Below are 16,777 nucleotides of genomic sequence, written 5' to 3' on the forward strand. Positions count from 1 at the left end.
AAACCACAGAGGAAAAGGAGCGGCTGGCAAATGCTCAAAATCTGAGAGGAAGCAGCTGGGTGCTGAGGTAGTGGGGCCACAAGTTCAAGGGCATCCTGAGCTGTGAAGAGAGTTCTAGTCAATCCTGAGCACAATAGTGAGATCCTGTCAAAAAAAAGAATGTTCTGAGGATACAAGTCAATGATAAAACATTCCCCTAATGTGTATAGGACCCTAGATTCAGTCTTTGGTCCCACAAAGGAAAAAACAAAACAAAACAAAAAACAAACAAAAACCAAAGCAAGCTACAGCACTTTGCATGCTGATAAATCTGTACAGAACAGTAGTGCAGGCCTAGATGTTAAGAAATGGAGAGAGTACTTACTAAGGAGAGGCAGCTTCACTAGATAGGAATATTTGGGTCCAACCCTGAGAAGGACTGAGACCAAGTCTGATCTGTCTGGGGAGGATGCTCAGGTGGGGGGAACTAGCAAAGGTATGAAGGGGAAGGCAGTGAGTGACTGCCAAGAACCATAGGGTCAGTGACAGCTTTTATTCTTTTAATTTTTACTTTTCGTTCTTTTTAATCTACCACATTATCCAGCTGTACCACCTCAGGGCACATACTCAAAGTACTACAGAGACGCATGCTCATTCCCGCTGACTGCTGGTCTATTCGTAATAGCCCAGACAGCCTAGATGTCCACTAACTGATGAATGGATGATAAAGATGTGGTACATTTGTAGAATGGAATGTTTTTCTTCGGCCATTGAGAAAAATGAAGTTATTAACTTTGTAGGTAAATGGATGGAACTGGAAATCTTTATCCCGAGTGAGGTTAATATAGACCCAGAAAGACAAGCAGTACATGTTTTCTCTCAGATGTGAATTTTTAGCTTTGAATCATTAGATATGTTGTTTCCTTTGTAATAACCATAGAGGCTATGGAATTAATAAGGAGCCACGGGGCAGGGATACTTCAAGAGAAGGGAGACAGACCCCGGTGATATAAGGAGGGGAAGGGGGGCTTAGAAGGAATTAAGGGATGGAATTAAAAGGGGTGGAGGACAGGAGGGCAGGGAGGAGGAGGAAATGTGGTGGGGGATAGCTAAAACTAACATGGAAACCCATCGCTATAACTGTAGAAGCTGACCACGATTTGTACATCTGCATAGCATGGAAAGAGTTTAAATGGAGTTGCCCTATAATGGGGTGATAACAGCTCAACTAGACGCCCCGTGCTAGCAAATAAAAGCTCTAGTACCAGGAGTGCATCTGATTTGTTGGTCAATGAAAGCCCCACCCCCACCCTGAGCATTGCAGACTGCTGCCTGTACTCTTGTCTATGCTCTGGGATTTGATGGTAAGACACTACAACCCATTCTTCAGTCATGAAACACGGAGCAGCCAAGTTGGTGCTCATCTGGATGCTTCTTCCCTACTGAATATCTTTCACGACGTTGAGAGGTACTGTGCATGACATTGGAGGAGAAATGAAATCCCTGACTGTACCCAGCTATCAACCCTGTATATGAGCTATAACAATGCCTGCCCTGCAAAACATGCAAAGGTGGCATGATAGCATTGGAGTAACCAACCACCCTCTGATTGGATTCAAGGCCTACTTGTAATTCACGCCTGGCACTGTATGAGGACAAGAATTTGTTTTCATTCTTTCAAGGGTTACCCTTACTTATGCTGTGGCTACTGAGCAATGGCAGGAAGCAACACCCATTGTCCCTCATCATTGCTTCCTCCTCCCCGCCCCCGTGCAGGACAATTCTCCCAGATGTTAACCCATAATTGCCAAGACCCAGTGCACCTAGTACAACTTTTGATTGTCAAACGGTGAGTTAAATGCATTCACAACATAGACTGTTAATATTTACACACAAACTCTGGTCCACACTTATAAAGTACGTGTTTTTTTTTATTAAAAAAAGCATAAATTCTCATCATGTGTTTTTGGACTAAACTACTTCAAAAAACCCCTGGGGTCTTAGATTTAAGTGCAGAGCAGTTCATCGGGAGAGGGAATCTCTGGAAACACGACAGAAATGAAAGTCTAAATGGAGAGTTGCCAAAGGTGCCATGCTTCAGGCCCAGTCACGCTCAGCATCCCTGGAAGCCTGTGGACCAGAGCTACTGCTGCTTCTGCTTCTTTTCTTCTTCTTCTTCTTCTTCTTCTTCTTCTTCTTCTTCTTCTTCTTCTTCTTCTTCTTCTTCTTCTTCTTCTTCTTCTTCTTCTTCTTCTTCCTTTCTCCTTCTCCTCCTCCCCCTCCTCCTCCTCCCCCTCCTCCTCCTCCCCCTCCTTCTCCTCCTCCTCCTCCTCTTCCTTCTTCTTTCCATCTTTATTAACTTGAGTATTTCTTATTTACATTTCAAATGTTATTCCCTTTCCCGGTTTCCATGCCAACACCCCCAACCCCTCCCCCTCTCATTCTATGTGGGTGTTCCCCTCCCCATCCTCCCCCCATGACTGCCCTCCCACCAAGAATCCCGTTCACTGGGGGTTCAGTCTTGCCAGGGCCAAGGGCTCCCCCTTCCACTGGTGCCCTTACTAGGCTATTCATTGGTACCTTTGAGGTTGGAGCCCAGGGTCAGTGGACCAGAGCTTCTTAAACTTTTCAGTCCCTATGGGGTTCCATTGGCCATTCCGTCAGAGACATTTCTATGTGACCTGTGGTGTACAGGCAATAAGTGGTATATGAATTAAATATCCAAGACAGTACATCAGAAACAATTTTGTTTTAAAGCAGCTCTTTGGCAGGCATGCGATTTTACAACGTATTAGACACGAAATAAAATCTCCATACTCCTGTGATGTAGACACTCATCTTTACATCAGTTACCAAATCTTGTCTGAATGGTCGACCCTGTAAGACAGAGAGGGTCTTCAACATTCTTCGGAGGTGATGGATGTTCTGATTTTATAATTGTCAGTGCCAAGGACACCGCTTTAAAAAATATATAGTACAAGTGACAGAAGTAGGCTTAAGACCATTGTCTTAATGAATTCATTTAGTGAAAAACGTTTTATAATGAAATGAAAGTCCCTAACCTAAATAACATTTTTTTCCCAAGACAGATTCCCACTATGCAGCCTGGCTATCATAAAACTCACTGTGTAGACAGACTTGCCTCAGACTCACAAAGATCCGCCTGCTTCTGCTTCCCAATGGTTGGGATCAAGGTGTGCAGTACCATGCTCAGCCACAAAAAATAATGTTTAAAGTCACTCATTTCAACAACACGAGCCAAATACATACGAACCTGATGCTGACATACTGAAAATTAAAAGTTGTAGGGAAACACCGTATCTTTTCATTTAATGTAGTTTTCCAGGAGAGCAGAAACCTTTGCATGTACAGTACAAACACTGCACTTCACAACACGCTGGGGTCCTGGTACACAGCTCTCAGGTGGGATTTTCCTGGACCCACAGCAAGCATTCTTTGAGGCATCGGGACGAAGGCCAAGGTGGGTATGAAAGACATCCTCGTGCCTGACACCATACATACGATGCACATTAAGTTCATTTTAGTAAGAATCAGAAGCACAAATGGACCCGAGTAAATAGATGCAGGGCTATACCATCTCCCCCTTTTAATAATTGCAGGAAAATTCCCCTCTATTTCTTCTTATAAATGAAAAACATTGCACAAATGAATGATCGCCATTGTGACATTTCCATGCATGCATATCATACTTCGTTAATATTCGCTGCCAATCCAACCCTCCCCTCTTTCCCCTTCAGCATCCACTGCTCCTCTTCCTTTGCTCAAACAATTTCCCCTGCAGCTTCATTTCCTACATGTCATTAAATATAGAATCTGCATCCAAGAGAAAAATTGTACCTGTCTTTCTGGGATTGCCTTACTTAATTGGAGAACCGAGACCCTGCACAGCTGGAATTGTTTTCAAGAGCGTCTTTCTGACTCTTGTAATGTTGGTGACTGTTTCCCAAATATTCTTTCTTCTCTCTCTTCTCCTTTATTTATATCAGGGGTTCGCTGAGTCTTGGAGTCAGACCTGATCAGTTCTTCCTGCGTTATCCTCGCTCATCTATTCTTCCCACGGGAGAGACTTCTTCTCCTGTGCTTCTGTGATTGGGACTGTGTGTCCCCTGTTTTGGGTTCTTTTAATAGCATCTGCGATGTTGGCTTAATGGTCACCAGTTGCTTTAGTTTTTGTATCTCAGGAAGCTTTTCGCTTCTATATCAACTCTAAAGGATGACTTTGTACTATCGGTTGCTATTTACTCATGGCTAAAAATACACTCTCGCGTGCTCTCCGGGATTTTAGGCTTCTATTGAAAGGTCTGATGTTAGCTTGAAGGGTATGCTTTTGGTATGGAGTAGTGCAGAGTTCATGCTTTCCTATTATATCTTAAGATAGTCTTTATTGACTTTAGGGTGTTAGTGTAACTGTGTTGTGTTCTGTAGATGCTCTATTGTGATTATGTCTATTTAGGGTTCTAGATGTCGCTGTGCTTGGGGATTAATTTCCCCCTTGACTTATGAAAAACTTGCTATTGTTTCATGGGCTGTGTCTGCTGTAGCTTTAAGCGTGTGAAGCTCCTCCCTTTCTTCATCTCTGTGCATTCTTAGATTTCTCTCTTAACCATGTCCTAAGGTTATCGAACAGACTGCCCGTGCTTGCTTCTGTCCTTTGTGGATATTTGAGTGTAGTATTTCTGACATCTTTCCTAACTCTGATGCACCTTCTTCTGTTTGATGCAGTCTGTCGAGATGTTTTCTACACCGTGCGTTTGATTTACTGAATCTTTCATTTCCAACATTTGTCTTCCTTTTCTTTCAAAAAAAAAAAAAAAAAAAACTCTAAACTTCTCATTTGTGGCGCCGACTTCTCATTTAAGCCCAAAATTTACTTTCTTATCTTTGTGTTTTGCTTGTTTTTATCCTCTTTGAGGTCATCTTATTTTTTTTTCAGGTATACTTTTGAATTCTATGCCCAGAAACCCAAACGTTTAAGTATTACTGGACCCTGTTACCAAGAAGCTAGGATCTTTCGGACGAGTTGCGTTGCTTTGCTTTGCATGTCTCTGTCATACTTTGGGTATCACTTCTCGTTTTAATTGGAAATATTTCTAATAAGTGACTGTTTTTGAGGGTGTCAATCTCTAATACCAGTCAAAGGAGAGAGAGCAAGTCCCTTTAGCAATAACAACCTCAGAGCGAAATAATTCACATCAACTTCTTTACTAATAATCCCAGGAAAGAGAATTGTGAAAAGTATGACATCGAAGGTGAATGATGTTATAAGAAAACAGTAACAGTTAAATGATATGGAGGAAGGAGCAAGTTAAAAGGAAGAAGACAGAGAAGTTGAAAAAAATGAAGAAAATGAAGAAAAGTTACCAGTGTTAGGAGGAGATAAAAATTCTGATAACACACAGAAAGGGAAAATATGTGAGCAAAGTTAGATAGATAGAAGAGGAATAAAAAGTAAAGCCAGAAGTGTTTTCTTTTTCCCAAGACAAGGTTCCTCCATGTAGCCCTGTGTAGTCCTGGAACTCGCTATGTAGACCAGGCAGGCCTTGAACTCAAAGATCCGCCTGCCTCTGCCTCCTGAGTGCTGAGATTAAAGGACACCAATGCCCAATTAACAAAAGCTTTTTAAACTTTAGACAAACTGAAATAGCATTAAAGTGTAGAAAAATAGCAATTATAACAAGAAGGAGGAAGAGGAGGAGAAGGAAGAGGGGTTAGAAGAAAGAATGAAAGAGGGAAGGAAGAAAAAGACAAGTATTAGAATGGCTTCTTAGAGCATCTTGTGTTGAGTGCTGATGCAGGCAGCTGTTAGTCGAGATGGCATCCCTTACCTTTGCCCCAGTGTGGAACTGTGGGGGACTTGGAGGCTGTCACCACTGCATTTAGTTCAGAAACCCCCCTGCAACCATGTGGTACCCTGGGATCAGTCTTAGGTCCCCAGGCACAGCAGCATGGCAGAAAGAGCCTTTAGCTACTGAGCCATCTTGCAGGCCTGGGACCAGCCTGCTTGTTTGTTTATGGAATAACTCGTAACAGCCTAGTGTTATGCATCTGCAAACCTCTGCTAAGGAGGGGTGCATCAGATGGTCAGCCTGAGCGGAGCAAGAATCCAGAGAATACCACATTCTGCAGAAATAAACAGGAGCGCACTCCAATGTTCATGGCTTCACCGTCCCTTCCATGTCCTTTGATGAATCTCTCAACACCTCTGCCTGTCATTTCTCCATCATGAGCACGGTTTTACTTGGCCTCTTTTTATTCATTTACTCAGATGATGTTTCTGGGACATGGATGTGAGACGATTAGGTTCTAACATGTTAAGACTTTGTGCAGAGCTGAGAGTGCTGGCGTGTTCCCACAATCTCAGCACTCGGGAGGCTGAGGCAGAAGGGGGGTGGCTTGAGAGGTGTCTACACAATGAGACTTTTCCTCCCATGTATGAGACCTTGGAAGGACTATAATTTGTTCGTTCCTCTTCTACCCAGCGTCATGCTATTTTCTTCTGGGCATCTCTCGCTTGTACACATTTCTGTACGTTCCTAGATTATTAAGAACTGCTTTTTTTTTTTTTTAAAAAAAAAGACATTTTAACCTTAATAACAGATGCTGGAAGCCTTGTGAGTTCTTAGTTAATTAGTCTATTTCCTAATGAATACTTGTGAGAGTCTGCATGTATTAAAATATAAAAGCATCTTCCTCCCAGGGCTGAATTCCTGAAGCACTGTCATCCCCTGAAGTTCTCTTCCACCCCAGGCACAAACCCTCATCCGATCATTGAACGGTCACGTGACTCTTCTTTCGTTGGTTTACACTTGACTCTGAACTATCCTATCTTATAGGGTTTTTCAGGATCAGCTTCTGCAAAAGGAACATTTTTTTTTCCTTCTCTTGCTTTCAACTAAAGGCACATCCTGCCTTGGAATCACTTCAGTGTTGAAGTTTCTGCATGCATGCAAAATTATCTACGAGACTGCCAGCGCCGAGGAGTAAATTATCTGAAAACTAAAAATTTATGCTGAGATGTTATGATTGCTGGTTTTTTTTCCCCCGTGAGCGGCATCAGGCCCTCCAGCACCCTGTCTCAGTTTGAAGAGTGAAACCTAAATGAATTTCTTGAAAGAAAGAAGAAAAACTGGATAGCACCATTGGAAGCGTCACCCAGAGCCACGTACTTTATGGTTAATCACTGAGCCAAAGACAAGTGTCCTGATAATCTTTCGCTGAGAATGGTTGATCAGAGCCTAGTGCAGCTGCCTCCGTTGGCCCAATGTGATGTAGCTCGGCTCTGTCGAATCAGCTGATTCAGAAGCTGAAAAGAATTCTAACAGCCAGACCATAAACACGCTAGGGTGGATGGGTAGTTTCTGTTTCCTTTGATTTGTGCATTGCCAGGGGCTGGCATTGGTGCTATGAGATCAGTAAACACTCAGTGAACAGATTTCTTAGTCAAACTCCAGATGTGTTCTGACGCTGGCCCCATCTACACAGGTGAAGCCTGTCCCCACTCTTTTTTTTTAAAAAGATTTATTTATTTTATTATATCTAAGTATACTATAGCTGTCTTCAGACACACCAGAAGACGACATCAGATCCCATTACAGATGGTTGTGAGCCACCATGTGGTTGCTGGGATTTGAACTCAGGACCTCTGGAAGAGCAGTCAGTGCTCTTAACCACTGAGCCATCTCTCCAGCCCCTGTCCCCACTCTTTAGCCCGCCCAGCTCCTCTCACATTGTTCCTGGTGCAGCCACAGCTGTACCAACCAATCACGGGGTGCCAGAGTGTTTCCACTTCGAGCTTTCATTCGTCACCAGTCCGAGTGTCTGTTAAGAGGGGCAACACAGGCTTGCATACCCTTGCACAGCCCAAGTTTAACACTGGGGCTCACACAAGCTCTGCAAGTTTCTTAGACAGCCACTCGCTCAACCTTTTTATGATTCTTGCAGATGTGTTTCCTTTTTACTGTTAGTGTTTCAGCCTCGAGTGGAAGATGCAGCTTCGACGAAAAGCCAATTACAGTTAAAAAAGAATTATATAAGGGAAAAGGTCAATGTATAAGGTTACTGTAGCTAATAAAGATTGGTGGCTTCATTCATACTCATTCACTCATTCACTCACTCGCTTATATAATCAGTAGGTATAGAGTGACCAGTGTCAACTGGGTGTCAGTTATTATGTTGTATATGGATCAATCAATAAAACACACCAAATACTTGGTTTTCACGGTGTTTATATTCTAATGGGGAATAAGTTAGACAAGTAAAATATCTAGTCATAGTGATAAGGGACTAAGAACAGGAGATACAGAAGGGCAGCCCCTACAAAGATTACAAAATGCAACCCGAGTGAAGACCTGAAGCAGGAAATGTGCTCATGGAATATATCCAGGATGGAGGGACAGTGGGTACCATCCAATGGCGGAGTCCCAGCTCTCAAAATACCACGCTTGTAACTCTTTTTTTTTTTAACAGCTGGCACACTTGAGTTTAATTTATGGTTGATTCACAAGGAGCACAGTTGTGGGTTTAAAGCTGATGAAGTCGCTCAGCTGCTCTTCGTTTTTCTTTCAGGATTGAGGTGGGTGCTTTTGTATAAAATCTTGGTCTTTTATTCCTTCTCTGGCAATTCTCTCCTGGATCCTCTGCTTGGCAAAATTATACCGACAGTGGAACCAGTATCCTAACGTCACCAGGATAAATCCTCCTACTCCGACATCACACGATCTTCTAATTCTGCTTGTCACCAAGAAATGTCCAAGTCCAGTCACAATAGATCCTAGTGAGCCATAGAGTATAGATTCTCGAGCGCATGGAGTGTTCTCAATATCTAAAATACCTAGGAGCTTGACGGGCTTTTTCTCCGGCTCGTGGGGCTCCGAGGAGGCAGCCATGGGTGCAAGTAGTCACTACCCCAAAATACCACGCTCTTGATACTTGGCCATGCTGCTGTCTCAGTAACGCTCTTGTACAGTGTTGAGTATTTATTTCTTGATTTGTCTTTTCTCTTTGTCTCTCTTTCCCTGTGTGTGCGTGCTTGTGTATGTGTGTGGGCATGAGCACACTTGTGCTTGTGTGTACAAATGCTTGCACGTGTTTACATGTATGAGGAGGCCAGAAGTTGACATCTGGTGTCTTCCTCAGTCAGTAGGCACCTTATTTTTGAGACAGGGTCCCTCACTGGGTCCAGAGCTTGCAAACCCAACCAGACTGCCTGAGCATCAATGCAGAGGATCGTCTCATGTCTGCCTTGTCAGGGATTCAAGGTGTTTACTGGGATGCTGGGAATTGAATTCACGTCCCCACTCTTATATGGCGAGCATGTCACTGACCGAAGCGTCTCCCCAACACCTCTTTTTCTATCCAAATGTTTGTGTCTTAGAGCCAATCCATCACCATCACAATTATTTACCTTTCTCTACTTTCTGCGTATACTGGCTAACTATCCAAACTTGTAGTTTTTCTGAAATGTTGACTTATGTACCAACTGTGTGCATGACATTTAGTTTACATCACTAAGTACTCAGATAACACTTATAACGTCCAAAATTAAAATATTATCAGTTACGTATCCAAATGTGATTATCTGCATAATTCCTCAAGCTCAGTCTTGGGAGCCCTTGAACTTGACCTTTACATCCCAAAGAAAATTCATTGGTGAGCCATATTGACTCCAACTCCAAACCCTTTCTCTCAAATGAATACCTCCACTCCCAGAGCTCCCTTCCTGCTTCAGGACAGCACTATGTCTCCCCAGGACGATAAAGGCAAGGGGACAATATAACATAATATAGCATGTATTATACTTCATAATGACGTTACAAAATGTAGTGTTAGTAGAATGATAGTCTTGAAACTCAAGATTACATGTTATAACTGCACGTTGTGCTGTGTTTGTAGTTTATAAAATTATAATTATGGAATGTTATACGATATCTATATCTGTGTCTGTATCATCTTGATATCTCTGTCTTTATTTCTCTATATCTCGTTCTATTGCAATGAGACTGTCCATGCATGTCATAACATGTGGAAACCTTCCCCCAGTTTTTTCTTCGCTTTCACTCCTGTCGTCTGTTTCTTTATCCCCCCCCCCTACACTATATAGGATAACTTTAGAAAAACAAACAAACAAAAAATAATGATGTTACTCTTTGGCTCCACACTCCTCATTAACTTTCTGTTCCCCACTAAAACCATTCTTGCCACCATGCCCCTCCAGTCCCTACATGACCACGGCTCTAGTTATGGTCCCCATATCAAGTCATATAGAACATTCCCTGTTAGCCTCTCACATGCACTGAGCAAGCTCCTGCCTCCAGGCATTTCTGAAGATGTTTTCTTTGCCTGAAACACTTCCCTTGTAAATCTTGCCTGTTTCCCTGTCACACACTCATGAAGGCTGTTTCTGACCGAATGATAAAATCCTCTACCAGTCCATACTCTCTTACTCTATTTTATCCCAAGGGCCTCCACACTTTCTAGAGTTGCAACTGGTTTTCGTTGTTGTTTGTGTTTTATATTTTGTTGCATGTGCTGCCCTACCACGCATCCCTTTAAAAAGGGATGACATAATTTGAAGTAATTTTTTCTTACTCATAGATGGCGAGCCCCCAGTGGGAAAAGATCATAATATTCATCTCTAATTTTTCCACTGCTCAGAAAAGACTTGAGCTCACAGGGTACTTCACGAAAGTTCTTAATGAATTGGTGTTTACTTGGTCTCGTTCCCCAAAGAAGCCATTCAGGGCCTCCGGGGTTCCCGAGAGCATTTGCTGGTAGAGTTACCAAACGCTGTCATGATCTCCTGCCTTGCACCAGGGATGCCAGTGGCTGTGGAAGTAGAATGTGGAAGTGGAAGCAGGGCCAGGCTTCCTACAGCAGCCTAAGGAGCGCCTCAGGGACCTGTGCTTCAGAGAGCTTCAGACTGAGTCCATATAAAGCAGTATTCATGCTTAAGAGGAGACTGACATAGATTTTGGCAAGGATGTTAATACACTAGACAGATACAGTAAAATAACGGCATAGGCCTGAGTGTGGCCACAGGCTTCCCAAGAGACTCATACTTAAGTGACAAGAGCCGTATCTATGATTTCCGGGGTCTCGAAGTTACATTGTTTACAAGGTTTCTTTGAAAAATCTGTTTTTCTTTTTCTTCAACAAAGGAGACCCTGGAGACCATAATGTGGTCCCTCAGCACTGGGTAGGATGACAATCTAATAAGACAAAAGCACTGGCCAACAGGGTCGAAGGAAACCCTAACCCTGCTAGGTCACAAAGGGGTTGAGATGTGTCTTGAGTGTAGAGTTAGTAACCTTGCTTATGGGATTCAGAGTATTACAGGCGTGAGTGGGTACGGGAGGAAGATTACACTCAAAGGTTTTACGTGCTTCAGCTAGAAGCGTGGTTCTTTGCTATCTTATTGCTCTTATATAAAATATCTCTATACAAGAAAAATATTGTTGTTTTGCTGAAATTTTTGGGTCAGCTAAGAAGAGACCTCCAGGGTGAGGGGCCCCTTTCCCTCCCTAGATACGTTTGATTTTTCTTTGAGAGAGGATTTCTCTCTTGACTTGGCCTTTAGTACAGCTCATCCTGGATTAGAATGTAGTTGACTGTTGTTGAGAAACTATTTTGGATTAATGTTTTTACAGCCAAGAGCATTTAGATCCACAGATTTGCAAACGGAAACAAGACCAAGAGTTCAGCACTCGAGTAGAGCATCTTAGACCTTCAGCATCTGGGATTGTCTAGCCCAGGGCATTAATCTGCAGGCAAGGAAGCTATGGCCAGGCCAAGAAAGCTATGGTCATGCCAAGGAAGCTATGGTCAGGCCAAGGAAGCTATGGTCAGGCCAAGGAAGCTATGGCCAGGCCAAGGAAGCTATGGTTAGGCCAAGGAAGCTATGGCCAGGCAAGGAAGCTATGGTCAGGCCAAGGAAGCTATGGCCAGGCAGGAGTTGCTTTGTGCTTGTGCAGAGCCAGAGCCAGAGTGAGGGTTAGGATACCTGGGCTGCCATTCAGTTTCTCCCCACGGGGCCATTCTTCCATGTTACCCTACTTTTCTGATCACTGTCATCAACCAAAAACTTCACGGAAAACTGTATTTGTGAGTGGGCGGAAGGGAGGCAATTTAAAGGGGGCAGAATCAAGTCATGGGGACCAGGCTGACCCAAAACTTATGGGACTCTTGGAAGGTCCCTGTTTGTAGATACTTTCTCAGATGTACCTAACCGTCAGAAGACAGGTTGGTGGGACTATTGCAATTACAAATCGGATACCTGGGAATGCTGTGCCCCTCGTTGGCCTGGTATATTTATTTAGTAAACTCACATGCCTCTTTTTCTTACACTGTTTTAGTGTTTCCATGTGTACCACACACCCACATGTTCCCAGTGCACTTCAATTAAGTTCACGGTTGGTACAGTTTTACCTTTGTGAATGTTATTGATCTGTGTGTCATGGCATATGCTGGGTATCTGGTGGTGTCTACACCCACAAGTGAGACACAAAGCCCCAGCATCTGTGAAATGTGCTTTGTACAATGGAGTCACCCATGGCAAGTGATGGCCTGAAAGCTGGCGTTTCACCCGATGTGGAGTAATTTAGATGATGCCAGATACAGCCAGATCCCCACAGATGCCATACATCATCGTAGAGTGAGACTGGTTCTGAGTATGAATAGTTACACACACACACACACACACACACACACACACACACACACACATGCAAAGAGCAAATAAAACCTTTGTGAATTAACTCACTTTGATAGCACCAATCAATATTTACGGAGTACCTAGAGATTTGAAAACTAGAGCTGCTCCCACAGGGGAGTGTGATTCCTGCTTTGACCATGGTCAGCAGAGACGGTACCTCACAATTTTGTTGACTGATTATAAGGGAAAAGTGCTGCATTTACTGGCGTAGATGACAATATAAAAAGATGCTGCTTCTGCCTTCCTTGCTTCTGCCCTCCTCTCAGCAAGCTGATTAATGCCCCTCCATTGTCCTCTGACACCTGGAACATCTTCCACTTTTGTCCCCACTGAATCAAAACATGTGTTTATATTCTGTTTTTCTCCACTGAAGGAAGAGATTGTGTGCATTCTTCCTGTTAACAGTGCCAGACTTCTCCCAAACAGGCTCCAGCATGCCTCTACCCACTAGCATCTAAACCCTGCTGTCTCTGCCCTTGCGTCTCTCCCACTGGACCTGGGAGAACCAGGAGAGCACCAGCACTGAACTGATGTGTTTTTTCCCTGCCTAAAGCTGAGATTGGTGGGAAGATGGATGCATTCAGGCTGCAGAGACTGTGGTGTCCTTCCTCTCCCCATTCCCTGTGCGCCCTAGAATGAACAATTCCCCTGTTAGCATACCCTTGCAGTCAAGAGCAAGAACTCTGGGCCAGACTGTAGGGACTTGGACCCCTGAGGCCTGTTAGGAGCTCTGCAGTGGATGGCTTTGTGGCCTTGGTCTGCTTCTGTTCCTTTGTCTATAGCTGGATTGAAAACAGAAACTGTCACTGGGGCCATGAGATCTAAATTATAGAAGTAAACAAGAGACAGCATTGGAACGGCATGATGAACAGCAAGTGCTTTAAATGTCAGTCATAATGATCGCAGGGATTGAGCAAACACTCTTTGAAGGCGAGGGGGTGGTCTCTGGGAGATCTGCCTCCCCGAAGTCCTTGCTTAGGGACACTGCGGGAAAATAGAAGTGCAACTCTTCTTCAAGCCTGAGATAAATCATCGTCAGAATCAAAGCCCAGCAGAGATCCAGGGAGGGCTGGCAGAGGCTGGCAATCTGGTGGAGCCGTTCAGTGTGCAGACTGAGGGGGAAGGTCTCAGTTTGAACTGGGACATGATCATCTCTTCTTGAGGCAGCAGCACCGTCTAGACTGGAGATTTGAAGTGGAACTTAAAAACTGGCTTCCGTGTGGCTCTTTGGCTTCCCTCTGACTTAGGCCTCTGGGATCTGATGATATCACACCACTGGCTCTCCTGGCTCTCCAGCTTGCAGAGGTGGGTGTGAGACATTTTTCTTTTCAATTCTATAATCATAGGAGCGAGTTCCTACATTAAATATCTCCAGTTTATGTCCACGTCAATATCTGCATCTTCATCCACACTGCCCTTGCTTCTCTTTTTCTAAGAGCCTTATCTGACACTACAAGGAAACCACATGCATTCTACACACTTTCAAATCAGTGAATGAAATGTCACTAGAAGCACAGAATCGCTCTGGTCAGGTAAGTAATGCTCCCTGGATTTTAATTAAAGGACTAAGACGAAATCTAAGATATGTTTTCAGAATATGCAGATTGCATTGAACAACATGTGGCTGGCTTACCCCAAATGTGTTCATTCTGCCTTCCAACTCACGTATCTAAAAACAAACAAACAAACAAAAAAAAAAACCAAAAAAACAAAGGGAAACATGAAAGGCCACAGACACCACAGCCAGGGCTGCCTATGTTGTTATGCTAGGCTGCTTATTGCAAAGCCATGGAGATTATGCTGAGAAAAACACCAGTCTACAGTCCTATTGCAAGAATGGAAACGCCCGTGTTTCTGAGAGGTGGCATGTTTCCTTCTGTTTCTCTTCAGTCTTTGGACTCTCCCTATCCTTGGTAGAAATAGAGATTGGCAGATACTTGAAAACAAGTCCATAATCTTTTGATTGTATCTATTCTGCATAACAGTAACAATAACAGAGACCATGATTAGCATCATCAACAATGTTTACTAGGGATGCGCTTTCATTGTCGAGAGGATGTCACTTAAGTCTCAGCTCACGTATGCTGCCTGTGCCCTATAAATAACCCATGGTCGCCTGTCTGCTATGGGAGAATAGACTGAGACACTGGGCTCTGCCGAAGCCAAGGGAGAAGCGTTGCAAAACAGAGAGCAAGGCCGATGCAGCGATGATGGGAGAGTGAAGAACTCGGAATGTTCATGCAGCACAGCCTGGAGTGAAAGTCCTCCAGAGGAGTAAGGACGGCTGACAGGAGATCGTTGGACTGAGCATGCTCAGTGCCACTGGGGAAGGAGGGGAGGCAGAGTAGAGCGTAGAGGGCGTAGAGGGCGTAGAGGGCGTAGAGGGCGTAGAGGCTGGCACTTCACCTTCAAGCGCTTCCTGTGTCAGCTATCTGGCCTTGGCTGAGCTGCCTGACTGCTCTAAGCCCATTTCCTCATCCTAAAAGTGATGGCGATGAGTGTGTTATGATGAGAAACAAACAGGGAGTTCGTTCGTCACGTGGTCTGTAGGAGGGTTAAAGACAGCGCGTAAGGGAGCACAAAGACTGGCCTAACAAACAAGTATCCAACGTGTGGTTGGTCCTATTACTCTCATCAACGAATGGGTGGAGGAGAATGGAACGGGGTCCTTGGCCAGTAAAGGTGGGGGTTTTGTTTAATTCTGTTTGTTACTTATGGCGGTCTTCATAGTCCTTAATATGCTAATCTATATTGTGAAACTTCAGGAGAGAAATTCCCAGATTTATGTGATCAGGTAACAGCATCTTTATCCCCCTGGAGTAAAAGCAGTGTCTCAGGAGACAGTGTTGTTTTGCAGTTCACAGTCTGAAGAAGGGTCCTCATTTCACACAAGAGAAGAAAAACAGATGCGAAGTGCCTTTCTTTGGCAGTCTTCAAGCAGTTATAATCAACTACCCTCCAAAGAAGGGCTTTTTATTTTTACAAAGCGTTGTGAAAGCATTCGTTGATCCATTGTACACGACCAGGTACCTAGGTCCTCACATCTTACAGCGGTTCAGTCTTTCAACACCACTGCCTTTAATAGTGCGTGCTTTCCCAGAATGCTATCATGGCCAGCCAGCACCGGCCTGGCTTGCCTTCTGAGGGGTGTTATCTGCTGTGTGTCTGGCTCACTACTGCCTCTTGTGGTTCATAAGGACCTTACATGATTTGTGGTAGAGTTGCGTTTCTCTGGTGCATCCAGCTTTGCTATTTGGAATGTTCCAGAGCTAGCGTCCAAGAATATCTTATTAGAAGTTTGAGCTTTCCTTTCACCAATACTGATGATATGTTGATTGACTATATTGAACTTTTCTTTCTTAGCCTGTAGTTTTGGCTTACATTACACAGTGTACGTGGCTTTCTAGAGAGGTTCCTAGGCATATCCATAGAGACATTAACTAGGTTTTATGGAAATTGGGATGTTTTTATCCTAATATTAGTAATCAGGGTTGAGTTTCTTCAATTAAATATTAAGTCTCCTGGTAACACAGAGAATCCTCTATGCAGAGAAGGTGGAAGAGGAGAGCAAAATTCTCTCACGAATAAACCTTCAGTCACGCCACAGGGTACATGCTAAGCAGCATGCTGAGCACATGCAAAAAGAGAGGCTGTCTTGCCTAAGCCATAGCCAATCAGGTACAGCCTGACACACACATGCTAACTGTCTTTATCTAAAGAAAAATAAAATGTCTTGTGTCTCTAAGATGCAGGGAATTACGTTACATCATGGAGTTATGTCCTAGTCTTAAGCTCACTGGAGATAGGGTGACAAGTCAAACTTTATACTTCAAGATGCTCACACTGTGGAGAAAACGCTCAAAAGTGTCTAAGAAATACTTCTGGGGGAGGAGGGACTGGAAGGAAGTTTCTCAGCCTTTTACGAAGACAAGTAATCCTCAAAGAGACGGAGAGAGAGCATCGAAAACCCCAAGCTGTCTATGCAAAATGTGCAGGCACTCTGGGACTCAAACATTTTCTGAAATGAAGTCCTTCATGGATGCGCCACCCCATGGCTTTTCCTTCTTT

General features: G+C 43.8%; 1 protein-coding gene and 1 pseudogene across 13 annotated transcripts in view; one reads left to right on the plus strand and one right to left on the minus strand.

The window, feature by feature from the left end:
- Mapk10 (mitogen activated protein kinase 10) overlaps positions 1-16,777 on the plus strand; it is a 276,187-nt gene that overhangs the window by 61,461 nt on the left and 197,949 nt on the right.
- On the minus strand, positions 8,699-8,895 carry LOC120096563 (cytochrome c oxidase assembly protein COX20, mitochondrial-like; annotated as a pseudogene).

This window comes from Rattus norvegicus, chromosome 14 (genome assembly GCF_021556685.1).
Source record: "Rattus norvegicus strain SHRSP/BbbUtx chromosome 14, alternate assembly SHRSP_T2T, whole genome shotgun sequence".
In the NCBI taxonomy this organism is placed as follows: Eukaryota; Metazoa; Chordata; class Mammalia; order Rodentia; family Muridae; genus Rattus; species Rattus norvegicus.